Genomic DNA, 24,604 nt, shown 5'->3' with positions numbered 1-24,604 from the left:
CGCAACAGTCCTCTGATGAGGAAAACAAAACTTAAAACTTTTTTTTTTTTAACCATGAAAATATGTGATGGAATCTGAAAGTCAGGAATTCTTTCCATCTCCTAATTCACAACTTTCAGATCAACATCAGGATATGTCATTGTTTGGAAAATTAATAGCTTCAAGCTGAGTTTTGTCACAACATCCACAAGTTCTCCTTTATAGTCTAGCAAAAGCACAGACAGTGCTGGTTAAGTTGTTCTCTTAGTCAAGTCTTCTGGTTTATTTACTTCAGCATTGTTTAGTTACTAAATGTAATTTTAGGGCCTGAATTTTCACTGTTAACACTTGGGCTTATACTGTTATAATTAATTTGAAGCCAGTGATGCTACATTGTCATAAGAATGAAGTAAAAGAGAAATCTCTCACTTTAATCTAAAGAGTTACCGGGTGCTAACAGTTATGAGGAGAAAGGGCCAATATTTTCAATGCAGCATCCTAAAAAACTTAGACTTTTAAATCCATATATGGACATGTTAACACATGCCTACTTTCAGACATACTGAATCTCTGCAGCCCTTGTCGACATAAATGGAAATCGAGATGTTTTTTGCTTGTGCTCATGTAAGGCTTTGAGTCTGCTTTACACATGTGCATGCCCAGTACTGGAGCATCCAGGACTTTGAGCCAGATGCTGAGCTCCCTGCTCTCTGGGCTGGGTGGGTTTGCCACTCTCTCTTCCTTTTTGATTGACTTCCTGGACCAGCCCTGAAAATTTGTGAGCAAATAAAGGAGCTTGAAAGCACAGAAGACCATGACAAGACTTTCTTCAAGTCTCATCAGTGCTTTTCCTTACCATCTAGTTTCTAGCTTCCAGAGTGTGAGACTGGGGCCAAAGTGGGCTATTGCTGAACAACGTGAGATGTACCCGTTTCTGAAACAAGCTGCTTCTGTTGCCTCTTGAGTGCTCTCAGCCTTGGGAGCAGCAGACAAGGACCATTATTCAGACGTGGCTTGGCACAGAAACGCAGTTGCTAAGCTTCCAGGCTGGCTACAAGTTGGTTCAGTTGAGCAATTTTATACAAGGCCAATGCAATTATTATTATTTTTTTTCATTTCTTTTCTTTTTTTGCTTATAAGAGAAGAAAAAATTCTGATTCTTTGAGAGCTTGATAGGAAGGAAAACGATCCTCTACTACTGGATTTCCCAAACTGCCATGTAATCCAAATAGGTCTGGATTTGACCGAATTCCCATAAGAGGCTTAGTGATATCTGAGCCATTGTTTTAACTTAATGCTGTCTGATGGGTTGATTATACCTAGTGCTGTAATGGTCAGAGTTTTGTTTTGCTTGTTAAATTGTGGATAAAGAGGTTCATTTGAAGATGAGGCCCCTTTCATCTCTTTTAGAAATGAACAAGTCCAGTAATTGTCCATTTAACGAGTAACAGTTTGTGGCTTGTCTCACGCGTGGGCTTTTCAGCTTGCTTGCCAAATTTGCATTTCTGATCAAGGATCTGTATGATTTTGGTGGAGCTGTGTGCATGAGGCATGATGATCTTTTGGATGTTTCAGTTCTCTGTCACAAGGGCCTCTCCTGATGGGAGTCAAATTCTTCACTTCCACTCCTGCAAATTTATTGTAAAAACTATCCAGTATAACACATCCTTGCTTCCTTCTTGTAATGGATGAGATTCACTGGCATAATGTTCCTTGTACCTTGGCTAAGCGGTATGATTTGCTGAATGATTACCTGTAGCTGCCAGATCTGAATTATATGTCTTACACCTTGTGAGGATAAAAGCATGACAAAATATCAATCAAAATGTCGACTCTGAAGCTATTGTTAGTAAACTGAAACTGTCAAAGGGCATATTACTAAAGGCAGAATAACAACTCTGTGCAGATCTTATATTGTATAGTAAGGAAACTTTTCTCAAGAACTTTACCATCAACTATTGGTGTCAAGAGAATATTATAAATTGGCGTCGTTATAGCTGCAGTGCCCAAATCCTGCTCCTACTCATGTTAGATGTAAATGACCAGAGCAAATTCACAGCATAATGACGGAGTTATTAAACACTGAACCAGATTGTGTCCTAGTTATTACCATCATGAATGTGTTCTGATGAAGTGGATATTTCGGGAGGAGACGTGCACCCGTCTGGTCGCGTGGCAGGAAAGGCACGTGCCTCACGCCTGTGCCCGGCTCCCAGCATCAGCCATGCATCCTTCGCCAATGCCAGGCCTGTCCTTGAGATGCTGGATGGGAAGGAGAGAGAGTTTTGCTGTGGGAATCACAGAGTATTTAATTATATCATCACCTGGCCAGGCGAGAGTTGATACCAGTGTGACACCTGGAACTGAAAAGCAAACAGTCTGGAGAAAGAGGCGAAACTGATTCCCCCTTCTCATGCAGGTATCTTGTCTGATATTTCAGTGACATTTACAGTGATTAAACAGATAGAGAGGATCTGTAAACCTGTGATTTAAGTTTTTTTTAAAGTTTTTATTTTAAAAAAAGGTCGTTGGGGATTTGGAAGAAAGCCTTCATGATCTCTTTAGTTATCAGTAGGGGAAGACTTGGTACTGAACGAGCTCATGAGAGACTGGCTTTATGGCATCTCTTTTCCCGAAGAAATAACTGTTTGCTATCTCAGCTGTAGTTTGAACTAACCAAAAAAGTATTGCACACTGGGGAACAGCTCTTTCCAGCCTCACTTCTTTCTGTCCTTTGTTTGAATAACGCTGTGCCTCTGACACAAACATGTCATGTGTTATCATAATATACTCCTTGTGTTCATGTTGTATTTTGAAGTGTTGACTTGATCTTTCTTTCCCCCCTCCTTAATGGTTTCAGTGCTGTTGCATTCCTGGTCTTTCAGGTCGATCCCATATGAGCTAATGATAGCAGGCAAAGTTATAATTCTGGTCACTTTATTTATTTATCATTTGATGACACCAAAAGCCTCAAGGAGGGTCTAAGGTCTTTCCCAGGTCCTGTACACATGCCTGCTGCCTGGCATCCATATTTGAGAATGTATTTAAATGCCTAACTTTTATTTTAGGCTCTTAGGTCCCTACTGAAATGAGTAAGAATTTAGGGTCCAGATTCATCAGATTTAGACATTTATTTTCCATTGATTTCAGTAGCTAGAGTCTTTACATATAGAGACTTAGGCAGTGAACATGAAGTGGGTTGCGTGGCTGCAGGTTATGGAGTGAGTGCTGTAGCCTCTTAAGTATCTTGATAACAGTCCATAAGTAAGCTCTTAAATTAATGACTCACATGTTAAAATGCCTTTTGAAATCTGTGCTTTGCTGCATTAACTGCTGCAGCTGAGGCACACGACCATCCTGATGTGTCCTGGCAGGAGGGGGGACAGCACACCAAGTTGTGTTCATGTTGATTAGGTACCTCCAGAAGTGATAGTTCCTCTCCTTGCCAAAATTCTAACCTCTACACCTGGACACTAGTCCTGTTGTAACGCCAGCAGACCCATATGGAGCTAGTTTTCCAATTGGCAACAGCAGCTTATTTTTATTCGATGGCACTTGAGTCCTAAGTGGGGAATATGCTATTATTAATGACTTACTGAAAATCTTTTGTAGCAAATTTATTGCTAATGCAAAGTGTATTTTTCTTTTTTCGGAATAGCTTCTCTGATTGCTTGTTGCATACTGATGGATATGGGGGCAATGGTCTATGTAGAAACTTGGATTTGTGGTAACAATTTCTTCTCTGCTGACTTTGAAGCGATTACATTGGAAACTTACTGGTTTCATTTTGTCATTATTATTAATGTAAATCTGAACTGTAACTTGTAGATATTCAACAAATGTTTCCCAAAGGTACTGTAACCAATAGCTAAATTTGGCAGGGAGGGAGTCCTGTCCAAAACCCATGGACAGCAGTGGGGGTAGAGACCACATTGTCACACACAGTTGTGTTGCTGGTATTATGGTACGTATGAACAGCCGCATTCAGGATCCTGTTACATTAGCGGCAGCTCATTCATGCCTGGGATAAGAGGTGTAACCCTCACCTACTAGAAGGAACTTCATGTCTTAATATACAAGGCATACAAATTGTGGAGAAGAGAGATTCTATTATACAGCCCTAAAAGCTGGCAGGTGACACTCCTGCTGTCTGTACCTCTCTGAAGATTTTTTTTTTTTTTTTTTTTTTTAGGACTAAGGGTGACGTCAGGGCAGGATCAGGAGATTTTGGTTACCAGCTAACCTTCGAGGGGAGAAAATAACCCTTGAAGGACAAAGTGCTTGTTTACTCACTGTGCTGTACATCTGCATGCTGCTTCTCAGCAGGTTTTTATTTAAGAAGGGAACATATGGTATCCCTCTGCCCCTGCCTGAATCTATTCTTTTAAATTTGTCTTGCCGCAGTCTTGGAGTTGCTGCTCCAATTTCTGTGAGACCAGAGTCAGGGCAGTGTAGCACATCATGTGGATGGGTACCTATGCCCCATCAGCAGTGGCTGCCCTCGGCTGGCCTTCGTGAAGGCCCCGTGACCCATCTTACATGGCATAGATCCTCACTGGGACTTGCAAGGCACTGGTTATCCATCTCCCTTTATTTTCAGTATGATCTCAATGCTGTTTTTCCTTCCCCTGGCTCTCTTGGAAATTTCAGCCTGACTCCTTCCTGAGCTGGGTAGTGGAGCTGTGCTCTGCATGCAAAACTGATGTTTCATATCGGCAAGAAGGGCTGAGGTACAAACCGAGTTAAGAAACCTTAGCAAACCTCCATTGATGTTTTTCAGTCCCAATAAACACTTTTCATATCATCTCTCAGGCTGCTGGAGGAAGACACTGAGATGGAGCTAGCCTACAGTCTTACACCTTTGAAGGGAAATAATAAGTAACTGTGCTCAATGAAGTAGACTGATAGCCAAATGCAGTCGGTTCAGTGTTTAAGAAGTGCTGTTTAGTTACATACCGAATCTTCTCTGTGCTGTGAGGTGTAAATTCATCTACATTAGCTCACAGTTAAGTTCCTGTGCCATCAGGTGCCTCTCAAAGCCTAGTGCTAGCTTTGATGCCATCACAGCAGGGCTGTGGTACCCACACCAGCGGTGAACATCTAGGGCAGCCTCTTCAAGCAGCCTCAAAACACGCAGCCCATTCGTACTGGCAGGAGAAAAGGGCTTGTGAGGTCCTGCATCACTCCTGCAAACACTAAATTTAGGGGGTCGCTGTGTCATTACAGATAGGTTTGTTGTTTGTAAGCAAAAGAGGTCATTCTGGAGACCTCCCCTTTCCACAGATGTTAGTTTTTCATTAATAACCCGAACATGGGGCCAAAGTGATAACTACTCTTACTCTTACAAAATACTTCATCCAGAAAGAGGAAATGTCTGAATTTGTATAGTCCATCTTTGAAAAAACATTGGCTTTCTCTTTAGAAGAAAGATTTTGTGTCGAAGGAGAAATGAAAAACATTCCCAGACCCGGGTAAGGCTCTTACATAAGCCGTCCTTTCTTTTCAGATGCCCAGCAGTAAATGATGCAAATGAAAAAGACACAGTGTGGGGAGTACTATTTCAGTGTAATCTTCTACCTCACAACTGATGCCTGAATGATTTTATTATAAGAACAACATGGTTTGGGGCACAGTGTCAGAAAGTCAGCTCTTGCCTGGAGCACGGGTTTGAACGTTAGTAACCCCTCTGTTGCCAATTGTCCAGAGAAATCCTGTTTCCATATCTCTCAAAACTTTCTTTCTCCCTTTCTGGATTCTACCACTGAATTTCAAACACAAACCCACTGAAAAGGGAAACGGCCTCATGTGGACTGGCTTTTCAGTGGCATTGCTAAACAGGCTGTAACCAATGTGGATTGCTTCTTGTTAGTGTAAATGAACATCAGTGTTTGTAGTGTGAATAGGTCTTACCAGGTTGCAACCAAAAGTGCGACTGTCACTTGCTTCAGGAAAGCCTGCAGGCGCTCTTTGGGAGGGTGCTATGTTAGAGAGAAGCACACAAGGTGGGCTGTAACAGTGGTTTGTGGCACTGGCGGCGTGGGGAGGTGAAAAGATACTGCACAAATGGCTTTGGGTTTCAGCCTTCCCCCAAGAAGGGACTTTACTTCGGAGAAGTGTGTACTGTGTTGGTACTATAGGAACAATTTGCCTGCATCAGGGAGAAACCACAATCCCAGAGACCATGTGGAGAGATAAATTAGCATCAGTGAGATTTACCTTATGTAAATATATACTAAGCAAACTGTCATTGCTCTGTAGTTTCTGCTGTCCTTCAGGGGCTATGCCAAGGCCTGTTTATTTTGGGACAAGGACTTCCTGTCTTGACCCACGTGTGCCAGCTATATTGAGAGATAGAATTAATTTTTAGTATGTGGTCAGTCTGTAACATACCTTACCTTCAGGCCAGCGCAGAAGTGCTATGCTGAATTACAGCCTCCCACAGGGAAAGCCAAATGGGCGTAACTCGTAGAAATAATAACATCCCTAGGAAACACGGGGCCTGCCCACCTGCAGCAGCTTGGGTTGCCCCATACTGCACCCTGCTTGGGACACGGAGATGCTGACCTGAATTCTCTCAGTTGTTGCTTGCCATCTTATTTCAGATGTCAAGCTCTATGGACTGAATGTTACCGTGTGTATGGTGGCCAGCTTAATTTTGATTGAAAGCTTTAGCTGCTGCCTTAACACAAACAACAGTGAAAAGGCAAATAGCTGCTGCTGGGAGGAAGGCAGCCTGTGCCACTGACCGGGAGCAGCAGGGATGGGGGAGCTGCTCTCCCACCCTCTGCACAGATTGTTGGACCCTCAGAGGAGAGCAGCCTTCCTCACCAACACCGTAGCGCTGGCCTTTGCTTTCCGGGAATCAAATAAACCCCGGGGTGGCTGGGATGAGAGAAGCTGCAGCGGGAGCATGAGGAGGCGCAGGAAACATTTGGGTGGTGTACAAGAGGGATTTACATTGCCTTCGATAGCATGTGAGGAAGGTTGCAGTGCAGCAAGTGCTGCAAAGTGGAGGGCTTTGGGTGCTGGCAAGATGCAGGGTTAAATGATTCAGTGGATAGTTTCGGCTATTCAGACCTGCTTACCTAGCTGCTCTAGCTAATAAAAAATTCAATGTTTTCTCAGGTGTAATTTTTAACTAATGCATGTTTCCTCCAAAAACATGCTTCCTTTCTTTTTCCACCATCCACCTCTGTTTAGTGCCCAGCCCCAGGCAGTGATTGAATCCCAGAGCTGTAGAGATGAAGCTCTCAGCACTTCTCAGCTTCTGCACTTTTGGACCTCACATTAAAACCTTTACTTTTGGGGGACTGTGTAGGGTGCAGCACATTTTACAAGTCTGAGGGCATGACAGGGAAGTATTGAAATGAAGGAAATAGTTTTTCTGCCCAGCACATAATTAAACTAGAAAATTCATTGTCATAGGAGGTTGTAGGGATCAAAATTATGAATGGATTCAGAAAAGCATTAAATGAATTCATGAAAGAGAAGTCCAGCAAAAAAGCTTACAAAACAGTCTAATTAGAATTTTTTTCAGAGTAAACTCTTAAATCACTGTTTGCTGGAAGAGCATTCTGGAGAAAGGTCACTCGTCAGGTGTCTGGGTCTTATACTCCCTTTGTGAGGTTCCTCTAGTTACATTGGTCCGTCCTTGGCACTGATGTTCTCCAGTATGATGCCTGTTTCTTGGTGAGTTTTTTTTTTTTTTTTTGCTGTGCAAAGCATGAGGTTAAAAAGAGTTAGTAGGATAATTAAAGGTGAGACATGCGCATGTATATTCTCTCTGGTCTCAAGAGACAAGCACAGTGGGCGCTCTCCTGAAAAACAGAAGCAGCTTCTTAAGATCCGTGGGCACGTGAGTCTTGAGGATGTGGATGCTCCGTTCCTGCTCACGGCTCTTTGTGTGTCCTCTGCAAACTGAGCTTTAAAGACAGCATAGAAACATTTTTTTTTCCTGCCTTAACTCACTGTACATGTATTATTTGGCAAATTATTTTAAACAGCAACACATTTGAGAAAATCTGCAAGGTTTTGTTTGAGTAATCTGTAAACAAAATTAGAGGCTTAATTTGGCAAGCAAAGTAGTTACTCCAAAGCTTTTGCTGGTCTCTGATTTTAGGCCAGGCAGTATTATTTTTGTAGGTGATATTGCTTATGTACCTATTTAAATGTCATCATGCCTTCTTAAACTCTAAATATGGCACCTGTAGTAATGTGTAAGGAGTCAGTGTGTTTTGTTTTTTTTTTATCAAGCATGGGAAAACACTGATGTATAAACATCTTGCAATCTTGATTTCCTTTACAGCTTCTTTAAGCGCTTAACAACTGCAAAAACCCAACTTCAAACATTTCCTGCAACTACTTAGGGATTAATTTGAATTAAGATAATTCAAGTGTTGGCATATAACTACAAGTTGTGCTTTAAAAAAAAAAAAATCTTTGCAAAATGAAAGGATTCAATTTTTTTTCCTAATAAAAACAAACAGCTGTGTCTCCCATATGGTATTCTCTTGTAAAATATTTACATTTGAAAGGCGCCCAGACTCCTTGCAGTAGAACACAATTTAAACAATGAGCGTAAGTGAACAAAAATCTATTGTTGTCAGCTCTGATCGCAAGGGTTTTTAGCATGCACCTTCCCCCTTCCGATCCCACTGCGCCCAGTGTTAGGCTCTCCTCTTAGTGTTGGAAGATTTTCCTTGTTGAGTAACTCAGTGTTTCCTTTACTGAAGAAATAACAGTTTTCATCAAGGCTCAACCTGGTGCAAGTCAAAGGGTGTGTGTGTGAAGAGGGATATTATGAAGGTACTGGGGGAAAAAAACAATGAAAGAAGGGAATGGACTATTGTTACATGAAGTTTTGTATTGGTTCGCTACTCTGAACTGCAGAAATGTTGGCTGTAGGAGAGTCTTCCTGGAAGCACCAGCGCTTCTTGGTTAGTGGAAGCAGTTTCCTTGGCTGCATGGCTGCCAGAGTCTGTCTTTTTTAGCCTACTGCAAGGATAAACGTTAACTTTCCAGCTGGAATTGCTCTGTTTGCTTTCACAGCGAAAACAGAACTAACAATTCTGGTAATGTTATTAGAAAATATTTGTCATGTCAAAAAGTCTTGCTGCCTGTAATTACATTTAAACATCCCAAACTGAATAGTAACATTCAAGCTCAGCTAGAGTATTTGATTAGGCTCGGTTAATAGTTACTAATGGGTGTGCAGCTTTTATGTGTGACTCAAGGGAGAGAATGGGGCAATTAATGGCAAGCTTATTTGGAAAGCTGTGAATGACTGAAGAGCTACAAGGTCTTGAACCTCGTCCTGTCCTATGCATGGGGGGGCGGGGGAAGGCTAGTGCCAGGCCTGTTTCATAAAGCAAAGCGTCTGATTTTACCAGATTAAGGCAAGATCTTAATAGAAAACAAACAAGGTTTTGTCTGATGAATGCAAGGGTGATGGGAGTTGCTTTTTTCTTGCCCTTTTTTTTTTCCTATTTTTTATTTTAAAAAAGTTTCTGTTTTGTCTCAAGCCCACAGCAGTCTCTTTGCTGGCTGTGTTTGCTGTTGACATTATGCTCTGCAGAGCAACCATGACCTCAGTCTGTAGCTTTTCAGCAACAAACTACGATTACAGGCTCTTTCATGGTGTGGGACACATCATCTCCTGAGTTTGCCAGATCCTCACAGTAGTTTACTAAGGCCTTGTCTCTTGGGGAGTTGTATCACTAGTAGCACCACCAATGCTACTAAAGCAATACATCACTCCCTAATGTAACCACAGTTTGGATAGTTAAAGGTGCTTTTCACAGAAAAGGCTGTTCCCCAGGGCAAGGTCTACCTGCATGGACAGAGGTGAGCACTGCAATCATCCCATGATGCCCACAACAGGGCTTACACTGAGACAGTGTATTTATAACTATATCGTTATAAAAGCACATCCCTGGCCAGCAGGCACACGTGGAGGAAAACGGTGTGCGGACCTGACTTTGGTAATTAGAGAAATCCATGCAATTTTACATTTTGTTCTATGTCACTCCTGTTTACCAAGGCCCCTTGGCATAAGCCTCACTAAGCTCCCCTCCAGTCCATGCAGATGTAACAGTGTATTATGAAATAAGCTGTTTTTCCCTATGCAATGCCATCGCGACATCCCAAATAATTAGTTTCTAGCACAACTTTGTCCTTTCCCCTGGTTTTCTTGTTCTTCCCATTCTGATTGAGCACTTTCCTAGTCATAGTAAAAGAGTATTTCCCTTTTGAATTATTTATCAGCCCCATCCAGTGCATGTTGCTCCTCAGGAATAAATATGAACTCCTGAGAGTAAGATAGTTTTATGCTTTTTGGCAATAAGCCACAAGATGGTCCAAAAAAGCTGCATTTTTTTATTATATGCAATGTTTGGACTTTGGCAATAGTTTATATTCGTAAATAATATATTGCCAGTGCCTTGAAAAAAGCCATGAGACTAAAGAATGCTTGTTTTTGTTGCTTAAAAAAGGTTGTAAGGATAATGTTTATGACACATCTGATGTTTAAGATAAACTCGTTATTAGGGTGTGAAGCAGCATGCTGGTTTACTTGCTGTTTTGAATGGAGGAATTAAAAGTTCTGGGTTTACAGATACATTTTTTTCTTAACTGAAAAAGAGAATCTCCAGAAGTCAGAATACACGAGCAGATAATCTGCATGCCAAACTCATGGTATCTTTGAATAAGTCTGAATCATGGGTTTCTGACAAGTGCTAGAAACTAGTGACCATTTTAAAAGAAACGCAGGAAAGACACAGCTATTTTATACTGGAAAGGAAAGCACCTGGCATATTTACATTTATTTCAGAGACCTACATCACTTTTCTGTATTTTTGGACAGGTCTGGAGGAGATGGCAGGAAGATAATAGCAAGTTCAAGGGGTGCTGCTTACAGCAAAAAAACCCCAAAGCAACATTTTTAACCCCTTGCTGGCTGCTGCTTTTCTCTTTCGCCATGTGTTGGCCTGGAACAGCTGTTGGCAGCTCTGAGCGCACCAGGCTCAGTGCACACAAAGGCTCGGCGACACAGAGGTTATGACCTAATGTTAATAGTGCTGCCACTTATTGTGTGGCTGCCATGGGACTTCCCCTGCTTTGTCTAGGGTCCTGCCTAACCTAATATTCTCTTTAAAAGGCTTCCTTGCACAAGGAAGAATTATGAAATCAAACTTTCTCTTTTATTGTAGCAGCTTGTGTTTACTCTTGATGTGCTTGCTCAGAAAAGCTATTTTTGTCACCACTGGGGAAGAGAGAGTAGGTTCCTGTGCATCCCGTTCAATCAGAGTTTCAAATAGTTGTTTTCTAGGGGACAAAAAAAAGAATCAGGTCAGCAGTCAAGGGATCTTTTTATGTTGATGGTGACGGTTTTTATTCTGCAGGATTTATAAGCTAGATGAGAGAGGCAAAAATACTTGGGGACAGATATCTGGCTCTAGAGTAAAAATGTTAAGTGTTGCTGCAAGGCTGAATGCAAGTCTTTTTCACTCAAGTGCTTTACTGTATTCAGTCATATAGTGGTGTAATTTTTCACCATAGATTTTTGCTTTCAAGTTTGCCTGTTAGGATCAGTGTATAAAGTCTGTGCAGATCTGTTTTGAGACTAACTGTAGTTTTGTTTCTTCCTACCAATCAGATGGTGGGAGGCATGTATTTATTACGTGCTTGGTGGTGTCTGTTATATTCCTGCAACAATAATGTGAACAAATACAGCAGATCAGATGTGATTAATGATGATAATAATTTAAAAAAAAAACAGTCCATAGATATCTAGAAGATATTTAGATAGATACATAGATAGGAGATCTATCTTATCTGCAATAGAAGATAAGTCTAATTCCAAAAGGGTAGCAAGGATGGAGCATTGTCCTCCAGTTCCAAAAGCACAAGCTCTTTGCTAGCAACATCTGTTCAAATTTGTCTGTGTTTATTAACTTATAGCTGACCTGTAGTACATATTTGGGCAGTCCTTTTTCATAAGGTGAAGGGCAGTAGTGCGTATATATGCTGTCCAATTCATTATAATTAGTTTTGCAAACTGGGAAATCTAGAAAGCAAAGGTTGATTAAGCACAGGATAATTGGAGCTGCAAAATTCGGTAAAACACTATTAGGTTTTTACTATGCCCAAGGGATACCTAGGGGAAAAGCAGATTATAGATACATCACGGTGAAGACAATGAGATACAGTCCTGTCCAGAATTCTTTCCGATGTTTTTATTCAGGTATGTAGTTAACTTGCCCTTTGGTTAGACAGATTTAATTTGAGATTCAAATGCAGAATGAGTAACATACATTTCAAGTTCTTGTATCTGTTGTTTCTAGCTGGTGCCTAAAACTGAGGTGCCTGAAGTAACTACGTGCTTGTTAAAATCTTTGTCGGGTTTTCATTCAGAAAATGATAAATGGATGGGCAGGAACAGGAAACATTTAAATCCTATGAACATAAAAGCCTCATGTGTCAGTAGAAACAGAATAGCGGCTTTTTGCCAAATGCCTGGGACAGACGCAGGGCCCTGAGCACCCCCACGTACTTGTGATGCCGGCGCTCAGCCACATGGTGAAATTCTAGCTCGCCAACTTTGTTTCATGACTTGGAGAATCTGTTTCAAATTTACTTATAAAAAAAACCCCAACCTATTAAATATGGCTCATTACCAAGTTTAAAGGGTATCTGTAATGGATATTTCTCAAACTTGCAGGTAATAGAGGCTACCCTTTGGAGAGTTACCTAAAATGACCCTTTCCATGTTTAAACCATTTGCTACCATCACTGCAAAACGAATTATAAGGATATTTTCAAGGAAACATGTATTGATTAAAAGACTCCTGGGCTCTTTTAGCTGTGGTTCAGATTTGTCACAACGATGATGCTGTCAGGTGTCTGATGTTTCACAACTGGATGTTGCATAGGGTGACACCCGTGTTCTATGTCACCAGAGGCATTTGAAAGCCCCACATATGTCCCCCCAGATAGGGGACGCTGGTGTGGCCTATTGTTCATCATCAGCATATCACCTTTAGAAAAGTTGCTTACCAAAGTTAGTGACAGGTTGTTTGCAAAGCAAATCATAGAAAATATGGACCTCAAGAGGTTGTCTAGTCTATCACCTACTTCATGGTGGGGACAGTGACTCTTGTGTTATATCTGGCAACGCCAGCAAGGAGATGGCCACAGTGTTTGCAATGGGGCACTTCACTATGCCCCATTTTCAAATGTTTTTCCTAAAACTTTATCTCATTTACAGAAATTTAAACAGGAATCTGCAAGTTTGAAGATGTCTTTTCACAAATTTGTTTGAAAACCCTTAGCATGTTTTTTTGTAGTCCTCTCCAATGAAATAACCCCATCTCTCTCAGCCTTTCCCAGGAGCTCGTGTGCTCTGGATCTCTGCATGTTTGCACTCTTCTCTTCGTGCCTCTCTCCAATATGGACATATCTCTTTTTAATTTTTTCTCTCTCTCTCTTTTTTTTTTTTTTTGGTGAGTGGGGAAGTTAGAAAGTGTTTGCAAACAGTTGATTGGGTAAAATAGAAGGCAAAACTGAAGAATTAACATTTCATTATTCAGCTAATTCAGCTTGTTCCAGGTGGCCTAGTGCCAATTTAATGAATTTCTTGTAATTCTGATGCAAGTGATTGGGATGCCTTAATTTCCTGAGTGTTGTAATTCACTTATTGTGTCTTCATCCTTTCCTGCTTCATTCTATAGTATTTAATTGCTTTTAGTTTTCAGATGGGATTTTTGAGCAACTGAGAATGGAACGAAGAGATCCAGCACAAGAAAGTGGAAATTTACTGGCTGCTGTGTTCCATCCCATCTGCATGGTGATTTATCTCTATCTTCATCTGCAAACCAGCTGCCCTCTCTACTTTCCAACTCTGATTCGGTCCTCCTTGCTATTGTTGCAGTAGTGTGGGACATAAGAAAACTTCTCTTGTGTTTCCTTGCTATCCTAAGACTGTTGAGGTTGTATCATAGCTTTTCCTTTCTGTCCAAGAACAAAATTTTCAGCCACAGAAATAACCTGAACTTAATTTTTCTGTTTTGTGAATGTAAATCTTGGATGGTTGTTTGCTGAGACCAGCGATCCTTATGGTTATAAATGAGAACAGAATCTGGTCCTGCTTGTTTATAGAAGAAAAGGAAACCCACATGATTTGGGCTTTCAGTGATGTTATCTTTTGGTTGCTGATCTGTCCAATAGTTTTCAAATTATGATTTCTAAAAAATTACTCATAACGCATCTGCTGAAGGATTTTTGGCCTAAGCAATTTGGCAAAGTGCTGGGTTTCTGGGATCTATATCTGGGTTCTTGACTGTTACTGCTTCTACTGGCTTATCGCTTCTGTGCTGATTTGCAGCTCTGAGCTGTGGTTACCTGGAGTACTAACTTCGGCCCTTTCCACTGAACAAATGGACCAGATTCAGAAGTGGAGTTGCAGAGAGGGTGCAATTCAGGGCCACATGTATAGACTTAATATTTGCAGGAATAGGGATTGAAGGCACATTTCTGTCAGGGGAAACATACCAAACAGGACAGAGTCTCTTGGAAGCTAGAAGTTTGTGTTCTGCAGTGAAAATGCTCCAGTTGCAGTGATGCTGAGATGACTTGGAAGAATGGCTCTTACCTAAGTTGGCAACAAGACCATGAAAAACCCATCTCAAAGAGCACAGCCCTTTATGAAAGAGGGGTAGCAACCCTTACAAAGCCTCTGAATGAAACAATCTCCTGTGATGGCTGCATGTCGTCTTCAAGTATTCTTGGTTTTGTAGCAAAATGTGAGAGAAATTCTCATTAATCTAATATTGTAGAATAAATTTCTGTCATATCTGTGTGCAGAAAAAAAGAGGAAAGAAGAAAAAGCACTGAACTTTCCCAAACCTCAGAGTGGGGGTGGGGGGGTCTAGGGATGATGAAATGGATGATGGAGACCTATGTATGACTGTTCCCTCTTCTGCATGTTTAGTAGCCACAGGATGCAATGTGGTGACAACAGGCATTTCCTGGCTGGGCCTGTAATTTTTAGAGTAGAATATTTTCCATCCCTAGAATACGATAAGATCTGAATGTCCTCTTTTTATAGCTGAAGAAAACCATCTATCTGACCAATCATTTTGTTCACTTACTAGCTTGCTCAGCACTTTCCAATCCACAGTCAACTAAGTGATAGAGAATAGTTAGATTGGACTTTCAGTCTTGAAAAATGCATCTTGTGGAAGGGACCACGTGCTGTTTCTGCTTTTGGAGCTCAGGACACTCAGAAATGGTGAGGAATCCCTAAGTGGTACATGTATGGTAGTAAACAGTGTGCAAGAGGGAGTGGATCTGGTGTGGAGGAGCCAATGCTTGCATGTCGTGCATTTCAGCTGTTGCACTTTGGACTGGTCCCGTGGGTGCCCAGATCACCCATTTGTGGTGTGTGTGGATCAGCCATTTGAGCATCATCCAAAAGGATGCCCTTTGCGTGCCTGTAAGACCTCACAGCAGCACAAATGAAAGCACAGTAAGTGAGAGCAGTCGGCAGACTTCTTCAAAAGCACGTTCCCGACCTGTGCTGCGATCCTAAAGTAGCTGCGTCTGTTCTCACCCTTGTGAGGTGAGGGGCCACTGTCCGCTTAGGCAGTTTATCACTTCTGTTCCTCTAACCAGCAATAATTATTATTGTGGCTCTGAGGGATGAATGCAACTCTGAAACTCTCCTTTATCTTCCCCTTCCTCCGTGTAACACATTTGCCTCTGGCTTTATCTGTAAAGCCCCACCTTGCAGTGCAGCCCCTTCTGTCCGCCGTGTGGGCTGTGCTCTGCCCCCTCAGCCAGGCGAAGAGCAGGCGCCCAGCTTCCCCCGCCCAGCCCCTCCACCTCCGTCTCTCCCAGGGACATCCACGCGCACATCAGCACTGCTCCCACTCAAGTGGTTGCTATTTTGGAAAAGAGCAGAGAGGATATCGGCCCCTGTGTAGAGCGCTTAATGGAAGTGCCTCACTGACTCACAGCAATTACTGGGGTATCTGAGGTTAAGGAAGTGATGAGTAATTGAGGTCTTTTTCACTTCAGGGATGCCAGATCCTGTCCTTGTGCACTCTACGGAGAGAAGTAACTTGCAAGCCTTAAGTAAAGAACTTATCGTAGGTGGATTGCACCCCCCCACACCCCCCAGTAAGACTAGCAGGTGTTAGCAAGGGCAGAGGGGGTTGCATGCTGCATCCTCTATGAGAGGGGTGTGGGGCTGTGCTCTCTACCAGGCCTGCAAAAATTGTCCCGAGACAATTTTCCTGACCTTTTCCTGCATAGCCCCTGGGAAGTGTGATTTTTGTATCACATACAACATAGGGCCATGCCTAAAATTTATCTCTGGGTTAGCATCTATGGAGCGAGAGCCCAGTGAAACTGGGGAGGATCAGATTCTTGCTGATAATCTTCCAAGAGTGCTGTGTGCCTCCTCTTTATCAACTGGTGCGCCGCGGCCTCGGCAGACTAACGATTGATGCCTGATAGCAGACGTTCCTGGGAATACAAATCCCCACGCTGCCATGTTATGCATTCATAAGGCAATTATCAAAATGGAGGTGATCTTGCTGAGCGTATAATTTGGATGCTGAATAATCTCACTCAAATGTAGTATCAGTGCAGAGTGAAGGAGGCTTATTTCATGCCTGAATATGTATATCTTAAAGCAGAGGATACAGCCCAGCAGATCTGGTAGCTAAAGATTGTTAGTACTGTGCACCCACAGTCAGTCTATTTACTGCAATTGCCTCACCCGTTCTTCCTGAAGCAGGTTATGTTGCAGAAATGCTTAGCAATTTCTCTGACACTATATATTCCCGTGGATTATTGACTCTTGTGTGCAATTCCATCAGAGGTACCAGGTGGTTGCTCCTCCTTTTCTTTTTAGACTCAACATGGTTTTACTTTGGGCTTTTCCATGTGTCTATAAAATTCAGAGGAAGTTTGGCTGTTGTTAGCCTCTTGCCTGCCTTCCGTCACCAACTTTCCTTTCCTTTGTCATGATGCCTGCTGTGCCATCTCCTCCTGGAGGATGCCTGCCACAAGGGACAGGAGCTACAGCCCATACACATTTAATTCTCGAACTAAAAATACAGAGATGTCATTCCAGTCACTTCTACCCTGAGGCCAGATAGGCTTGTGGGGATTTTTATCGTGTAATGAAATGCTTCCAGTGCCACAGTCTAAATGAAGACTAACATCTTACGCATCTTGTGGAAATAAATTCAAAACTGAAATGTAATTAAAATTTCTTTTAAAGGAGGACAAATCACGCTGACTTAAAAATTTCTTTTTAAACACTCACTTTTCTGAAGAATGTTGGGTTTGGGTCTGATTCATTGAAGTAATGAGAGGCTTTCAGAGATCAATATTTGTCTTAAAAGTATCGGCTTCCAGTTATGTAGACCGCATGCAACCTGAGTGGATGAGCACAAGTCTTGGTATCACTATTTAAAAGCAAGTCAAGCAAAGAAAGCCTTGCTTGAATAAAAACCTTCATGCTAAGCTCTGGGCAGAGTAGATCTGGGACTGAAGAGTGGCTCGGAGGGTCACAGCTTCATCCTTTCTTCTCCTTAGGATCAAGGCAAAGTGAGCTGGGGCATCCCTTGGCTTTTGTTGCTTTATGTGGCTGTGTACAGTGTGGGCTCACGAGGCAAGCCTCCTCTGGCACCACACTTCCCAAAACTTTATGAATTCGGAGGATGTTTTCTATCACACTCACAAAGCTTGAAATCTGAACTCAGAAATGAGCCAAATAAAAGCATTTTTTCCTTGGTGGTACTAAACCCTGGTTATGCAGGGTGGTTTTCTGACTCTGTTTTTTGGGGCTTAAACCAGGAGCGCGTCATGGCCCTTGGGCTTTCCCCATCCTGAGCAGGCCGCAGGGGCGCTGACCCTGAGCAGACCCAGCTTTCTGCACCAGTGCCCGTTCAGCCGCAGCCTGGTAATTGTGCAGCCAATTAGTCTTTGTTGCGAGCATCTGTGACAAAATACACTTTGTTTTAATAACAATCATTATTTGACAAGCCACTAAAAATTAAAACAGATGCAGCCATTATGTAGCTGCTTACATTTGCCTGGCTCTACCTGCTTTCTTCAGTCATGAGTGAAATTGTAGCTTGTTCAGGGAATATGACAGACCCCCTAAATATGGTGATCAGGCAAAATATTTTCACCCGGCTGCCTTCACACAGAGGAGCTCACACACGCCTGTGCTCCCAGTGGCTCAGGGTGAGACAGCGAGCTGACAGATTTCTGAATTCAAAATAAATTCGAGTCAGCCTCAAAGGCAGTGATGGGAGGGAAGTCTGCCTCTCTCTCTCCCCCTCTTCCCTAGTGCGAGTATTAGGCCTTGGTAAAGCTCCAAATTAAAATATGCGGGTTATAGTTGTGTGAGCATTTTTGTGCTTTTGAAAAATATTCTCCCAGGAACTCAATTGAAAAAAAAAAAATCTTCTCTCCCACCTGTAATGGTGGGAATGAGTTTTTTGGTAATACCACTACCAGTGGTACTTGTTCTTACACTGTTCAGAGACCATCCATTATTTTCAAGGGAAGAATGCATAAGAAAAAAAACGCATCAGGTGAACTCTCATACAACAGTATGAGAAATACTGTTTGAAAATGTGTAAGTCATGCTTAAGAAGAGAGCAGTGTCTTGTCTCAAAGCCTGTGATTGTATTTTTGAATTTTCTTAACATACTCATTATCAGATAATGCTGCAGTGGGTCATATAAGGAATGCTGATTTCTGCTATGAGAAGTAATGGGTACTTGTTGAATGCTTTCAGTGTATTGTTGTCTGGAGAATATGAGAGACCAGGAAAGGACTTAAATGAGAGAGGTGTCTCAGTTTAGTGTGAGCCACACTTGCTTTTTCCAGCTTGGCCCTTATTTGCCCAAAGTTCCTTTCCTTTTGGCGCACAGTCCATGCCATGAACTCATGTGAGCAGTAAGGTCTCAGCTCTTTTGTGAAGGAGAAAAACAATGGTATTCTCTTCTTTTTCTAGCCTTCTTCCTTCACATCAGATCCTTCTTCAGAAATCTCTCTTCTTCATCTAATCTTGTTGCCTCCTTTTTTCTGACTGTTCCCTGAAGTTACAAGTTCAGTAATGACCACTAGTTACAGGCGTACTGCATCACTGGGAGCAATGGGATATGTAAAAAGAGAGAAATCTGTATTGTGATCTTTAGTTCTTCCCCTCCATTCTACTTTTCTTGATATTTCACACTGTGCCATGTGTCCAGTAGTGTCCAGTTAAGCCCGTACCTGAGCATTTCCATTACAATTGGTGGGGTGAGTGGTGTCAGGAAGAACTACCCACCCGTGGAAGATCTAAAGCTTTACACTGGATTTGCAAGTTAGATCTCTTTAGGGACCTATTGGCTTTTATTTCTATTTTCTTAATTTTGTAAGGCGTAATGAATGTTGGTGATATCAGGCAGATGAAGTGAGGAGACAACACTTCCAAGCAAATGCGAGTGCTGAATTTGTGGTGGCCGGCAGCAGAACACGGAGGTGATATGATGGAGCTGGTGCTGTGTGTGTGCCAAGGTCTGCCTGAAAGGACTGGCAGCCACAAGCCTGTCTCTCTTGACGGTGCTGCCCCAGTTCAGGGTCTCATCAATCTTTTGTGCAGGATCTTTGCAGTGGGAAAGAAACTTCTCTATTGTTGTTCCTCTGGATGTCAGTACTAAAAAGATCCTTAAATGACTTTTATTAATTAGAAAACAAAAACCCAATAGAGTAACAGATGCACACACAGAGTGCATAACTTTGGAAAGTTGATTAGGGACAGTAGAAAATCTATTATATTAGGAGACCTTAAAAGTGAATCACCCAGACCTTAAAAAAAAAATTGATCCTAACCGTAGTTTTGTGGGGGAAGTTACTGAGTAGAAACTTTTTTTGCATTTTTCAAGTGATAATCTGGGATGCAGTCATGTTAGCGGACTCGTCCAAAACGCAGACAGACAGTTTCAGAAGGAGATTAAGCGAGAAGGAATTCCTGGCTCTTGGCCCTGCGTTCAGACCGTTTGCCCTAACGGAGAAGAGGAAACCACAACACACCAGGCACTTGGAGTACACTCCATTAAAGAGAACATGAGACTTTTAAATTAGGCCCTATTTCAGCAAGGTGCTTTCAGTGTGCACTTAATGCTGTGTGATTTATGCAACGACTTCACATGTTTTCCACAGGGTTACTCACACTTAATGTTATTTGTTTGCTGAATCAGGGCCTAAATCAGATCTTCTTTTAAAACTTCCTAGTTAATTAGTGATCTCATATTATCTTGTGCCCAGGGCAGTTTCCAAACTGGCATTTTAGAGCCTGTGGGTACAGTTAGCTTAAAGTAATGAAGATAAATCTTAGATTTGGAATGCTAGTCCTATCCAAATTGCATGTTAGCTAAAAATACTGTTTAGATAAGTAGTATTGAATCCAAATAATATTAAAGAACTGAACCATCCCGTGCATATAATTTAGGAGACATTAAAGATCAGGAAGAAGAGGGAATAAGCAAGAAAGCTATTGACATATTAAAGAATAAACCACTTATTTCTGTCAGATTTGTGACACACAGTTTTGTAGTTACTAGGGACCAGTATTTTTCTCCAGCTGTTGTAACTTGGCTTAAATTTAAGGTTAATTTGTCAGTTAAAGTAGAGGCGTAAGATGATGGAGAAAGAGTGGTAATGTGTTTCTACTACGTGACAGAAAGTCTGTGTTCAGTTCTTGTCCTTGCTATAAATGTCCTGTTGGGCTGTGGGCAAATCTCTTAAGCTTTGTGTGCCTCAGCTCTCTGTCTTCTGCTTCATTTCATTTATCCTTTGGTTCCATATCCAGAGTATGGGCTTTCCAGAACAGAGCCCAGTGTGCATATACAATTTTAGCACAACGGGCACTACATCTGATTAATATACATAGGTGTTTCTGAAATACAAATAATAACATGCAACTTACAATAATCAGACCATTACATGATATAAACTACAGTGTTCTGTCACTTTTATTTTTTTTGGAAAAATAAAAATTACCCTCCTAGCTTCATTTCTTTTGTGATAGTGTCATCGTCCAAGAAGCGATGTTGTTTCCCTGAGAGATATGGTGAAGTTCTCCCAGCTCACCCCTGTTACCACTATGATGTCCTGCAGTTTTCAGGGTTGCGACCTCCGGCGCAGTGCTCCGTTGTTTTACCTCACCATGAGCGTAATCTAGATTACAGCCCAAACTGTGTATTTTGCTTTATGGTATTTGGCGTGTTCAATATACCATTTTGTCTTGTTCAAAATGCTTTTAAACATTAAGTTCCACTATTATTTAAGGTGAATATTACGTAGTAGAAGTAATTACTATCATGTGTGGAGCTGTGAAACAGATGGTTTTTCTTTTGTGTATGCATTGGACAGCATCGTTACATTTCTAAAAGTTCTGCCTTTAGGGAAGATTTGTTCTTAGGATTCATGGTTGTCCATTGCCACGGTTCTTTATATCTAAAATAAGCTTGTTTAGATGGAAAATATGTGTTTAGATCTTGGGATATGGAAATACCAGAAGCAGCGTTGAAACTCATACAGCTTCAACAAAACATACGTCTGGAGAAACCATGGTAGTGAGCTGCGATAGGACATTTGACTTGCACATCTTCTTCCTGGTCTCTGTGTAGCAGGATTGAACCAATGGACTGTTGTTTGGTCTTATCTTGAAATGGAAAGAAAAATGGCACCTTGCCATTTGTAAGATTGCACATCTCCATTTTCTTTCAAATTGGTTGCTTGAAGGAGACCTACCCTATGAAACTAAATAATCCCAATTACACTTTAGAAGCACCACAGACTAAACTCAGATGAAATGGTTAAAGAATGAATGCCATCTTGACATAATTTTAATATTTTTGATATAATAGTAAAATTGTATTTGTTTGCTCGGCGTTGGTGCTGACATAATACTGTTGTGCATCAGCTCTGAAAGCATGAGGATGTATTTAAAATTCATCTTTATCACATAGGGTTTCAATTTCAATGTGATGTAACTTCCAAATCAATTAAGAATTACGGAAAAATTTACTCACTGGGTAGAATTCATCTATTAATTTGAAGTCTAATAGAAGTCTGTGTAGATGTTTTAGATCTCTGTGTTAACAGTAGTTATCTATGGTGCAGTAAGATGACATTTTATGACCTGCCAAAGTTGTTTGCATTTTTGACGCAAATACATGGCATTACTAAGGTTAAGTGAAAGGAACCCAAGGGAATTAAATACAAAAATTTATTTAAGGCAGAGAGAAAAATGTTCTTAGTATATGTAAAATGACAGTCACCCATCACTGATAGTCAGAAACTGCAATAGATGGACTATTTTTTTTTCCTAGAGTCCTTGCAAAATAGTTCTGGAACTGTCCCAGACTATTCAGGAAATCTCTTTATGGCAAGAAGTATAAAAATGTATTGCAAATCTTGCACCACTTTTCAAGCTGTCATATTAAGCATTGCTAAGATATAGAGAAGGAATTTCCAAATATTCTCATTGTCAGCCTGCCTCAGCCTCTCCGATTGTTGAAGTTTTACCAACGCTTATCTGTAGGGAAGCCTGACAACAAAGAGCTCTGAATGCTTCCTTTTCATCTTATACAGCCAACCTATAGATGATCCCAGTGCTATTGGGTCATAAATATATATTCAGCCTCAGGAATGCACACAGAAAAAGCATTGAATAATGCCTAAGGCTCCACATCAGTATGACTCTTGAATGCCAGTTTAAGCACTAGATTATTTTTTTACTAGTACATGAATAGACATTTACAGGGGTTGCAACATTGGGGCTGTAGTTATTTAGCCAGAAGAGTGCACCTGCACTAATGCAGAACCTAAAGTGTGATTTGCAGCTAGAATTGCAAAAATTAGTTTCTGGCTTTTAGACCTGTACATTAATCTGAAATATGTAAATACCTTATTTGTGAGTTAATTCAGAGGCAGATAAATAATCTCTCCAGAAAAAGTTGCAGGTGTAAAAAGGTACTTAGCAATATTCCATGATAATATAGGAATAAAAAGGATGCCTAGGTAATACAGCTTGAAATTGTAGGTCTTCAAGGTTTGCCTGAAAGTCCATTGAACTTGATGGGGGGATTCTCAATGCATTACTTAGGACTTGCATTTGAAAGCAAGTGAACACCAATAGTTTATAAGCGTAAAATATGAATAATTGTCAAAGCAGCATATGAGAATACAGCAAACAGTCTAAAAAGATGATGAACAAATTAACTAAGGGGATCTTCCACAAATTCCCTCTTTTGTGTTACGGTGCTGGGAGTTTGGAGATAATAGTAGGTGAGGTATAATTAAAGGGCTTTTCAATTTAATGCTCGAAAGTTTGAGGTCTGCATGGTAGATTATCAATCACTTAGCCCAGATTTTATTATGTGCCCTATGCAGCTCAACGGCTTCTGAAGAATACTAATTTAAATGTTCTGGAATGTAACAATGCAATATTGATTTGATGTATTCGATTTGAAGATGGAGAGCAATGTTACCCTCTGGTCTTTTTCCTGGATTCCTGTGGCCAACACGTGGTATGTCCCACCCATGAAGCAGTCACTGAAATCAACAACGTTTCATGGGCAGAACAAGCGCAGGGTCCGCCGTGCTGCTCCCCAAGGGTCTTCCTGTCTTTCATCAGACCGGCGCTCCTTTCTGCCATTGAGTAAAGACGTTATCAGTGGTGAAATTTTCCATGATTTACATGAAATAAGATACGAGAGGTCTTGAGCAAAGAGTCGGTGTTGAATAACAGAAAAGTCTGTGGGAAATGCAGTCAAACAGCTTTAAGGTGCTTTAGGGGAACGAAGGAGGTTGTTAGCAATTGAAGAAGTTGGGAGGTTTTAATCATTTAGAAATGCGGGTGGGACTGTCATCACCAGCCACCATAAAAGCCCATTCCTGCAGCCCTTAGGCAAGGCTTTCCTTGCCTGAAATAATTTTATAATCACACCTAAAACGTCTCATCAGTGTTAATGTCTGGCAGGTCATTTCACAAAGCAGCTTTTGGTTATAACTTTGTAAGCATCTTTGAGCTCCCAATAACTAAACATTATTAGCTGGTGGTCAGGAGCTTATATCTCGTGTTGCCTGTCCACAGATGAGATCAAATGTGTTTACATTACAGCACAGAGGCGATTATATTGGGTTGCTTTGGTAGGCATTTATAGATAGGCTAACAGCTCCCATGCCATAAAGAACCACATAAAAAGGCTGTTTCTTGACATGGCCCACACAGTTATGTTTGATGGACCTGGAAACGTTTTGTATGCAGAGAACTTGCAATGTTTTGTCTAATTGTCACAAAATACTAATGATATATCCAAGTTGCTAGTGTTTTCCAAAATACAGCAGCAATAACGAACAAGGAATCAAATCTTCCCAGAATCTTGCAGAATGATGTAATATGTTTAAATATGTAAACTGTGTAAGTGGCTCTCCGAATGATTTGAAGGAGAGAAAGAAATCGAATATTACCCTTGCTTGCTGTACAGTGAGGGTAATGGTCAGCATTTTGGTGTGCTAGGGGTGGTCACCAGTGCCTGTAGGACATCCCTGG

General features: G+C 41.3%; 1 protein-coding gene across 2 annotated transcripts in view; it reads left to right on the top strand.

The window, feature by feature from the left end:
- The window catches only part of KALRN (kalirin RhoGEF kinase), a 525,892-nt gene that overhangs the window by 37,897 nt on the left and 463,391 nt on the right, over positions 1-24,604 (top strand). The window lies entirely within an intron of this gene.

Source organism: Rissa tridactyla, chromosome 7 (genome assembly GCF_028500815.1).
Source record: "Rissa tridactyla isolate bRisTri1 chromosome 7, bRisTri1.patW.cur.20221130, whole genome shotgun sequence".
NCBI classification, from domain to species: domain Eukaryota; kingdom Metazoa; phylum Chordata; class Aves; order Charadriiformes; family Laridae; genus Rissa; species Rissa tridactyla.
This window is presented reverse-complemented; position numbering and strand designations above follow the sequence as displayed.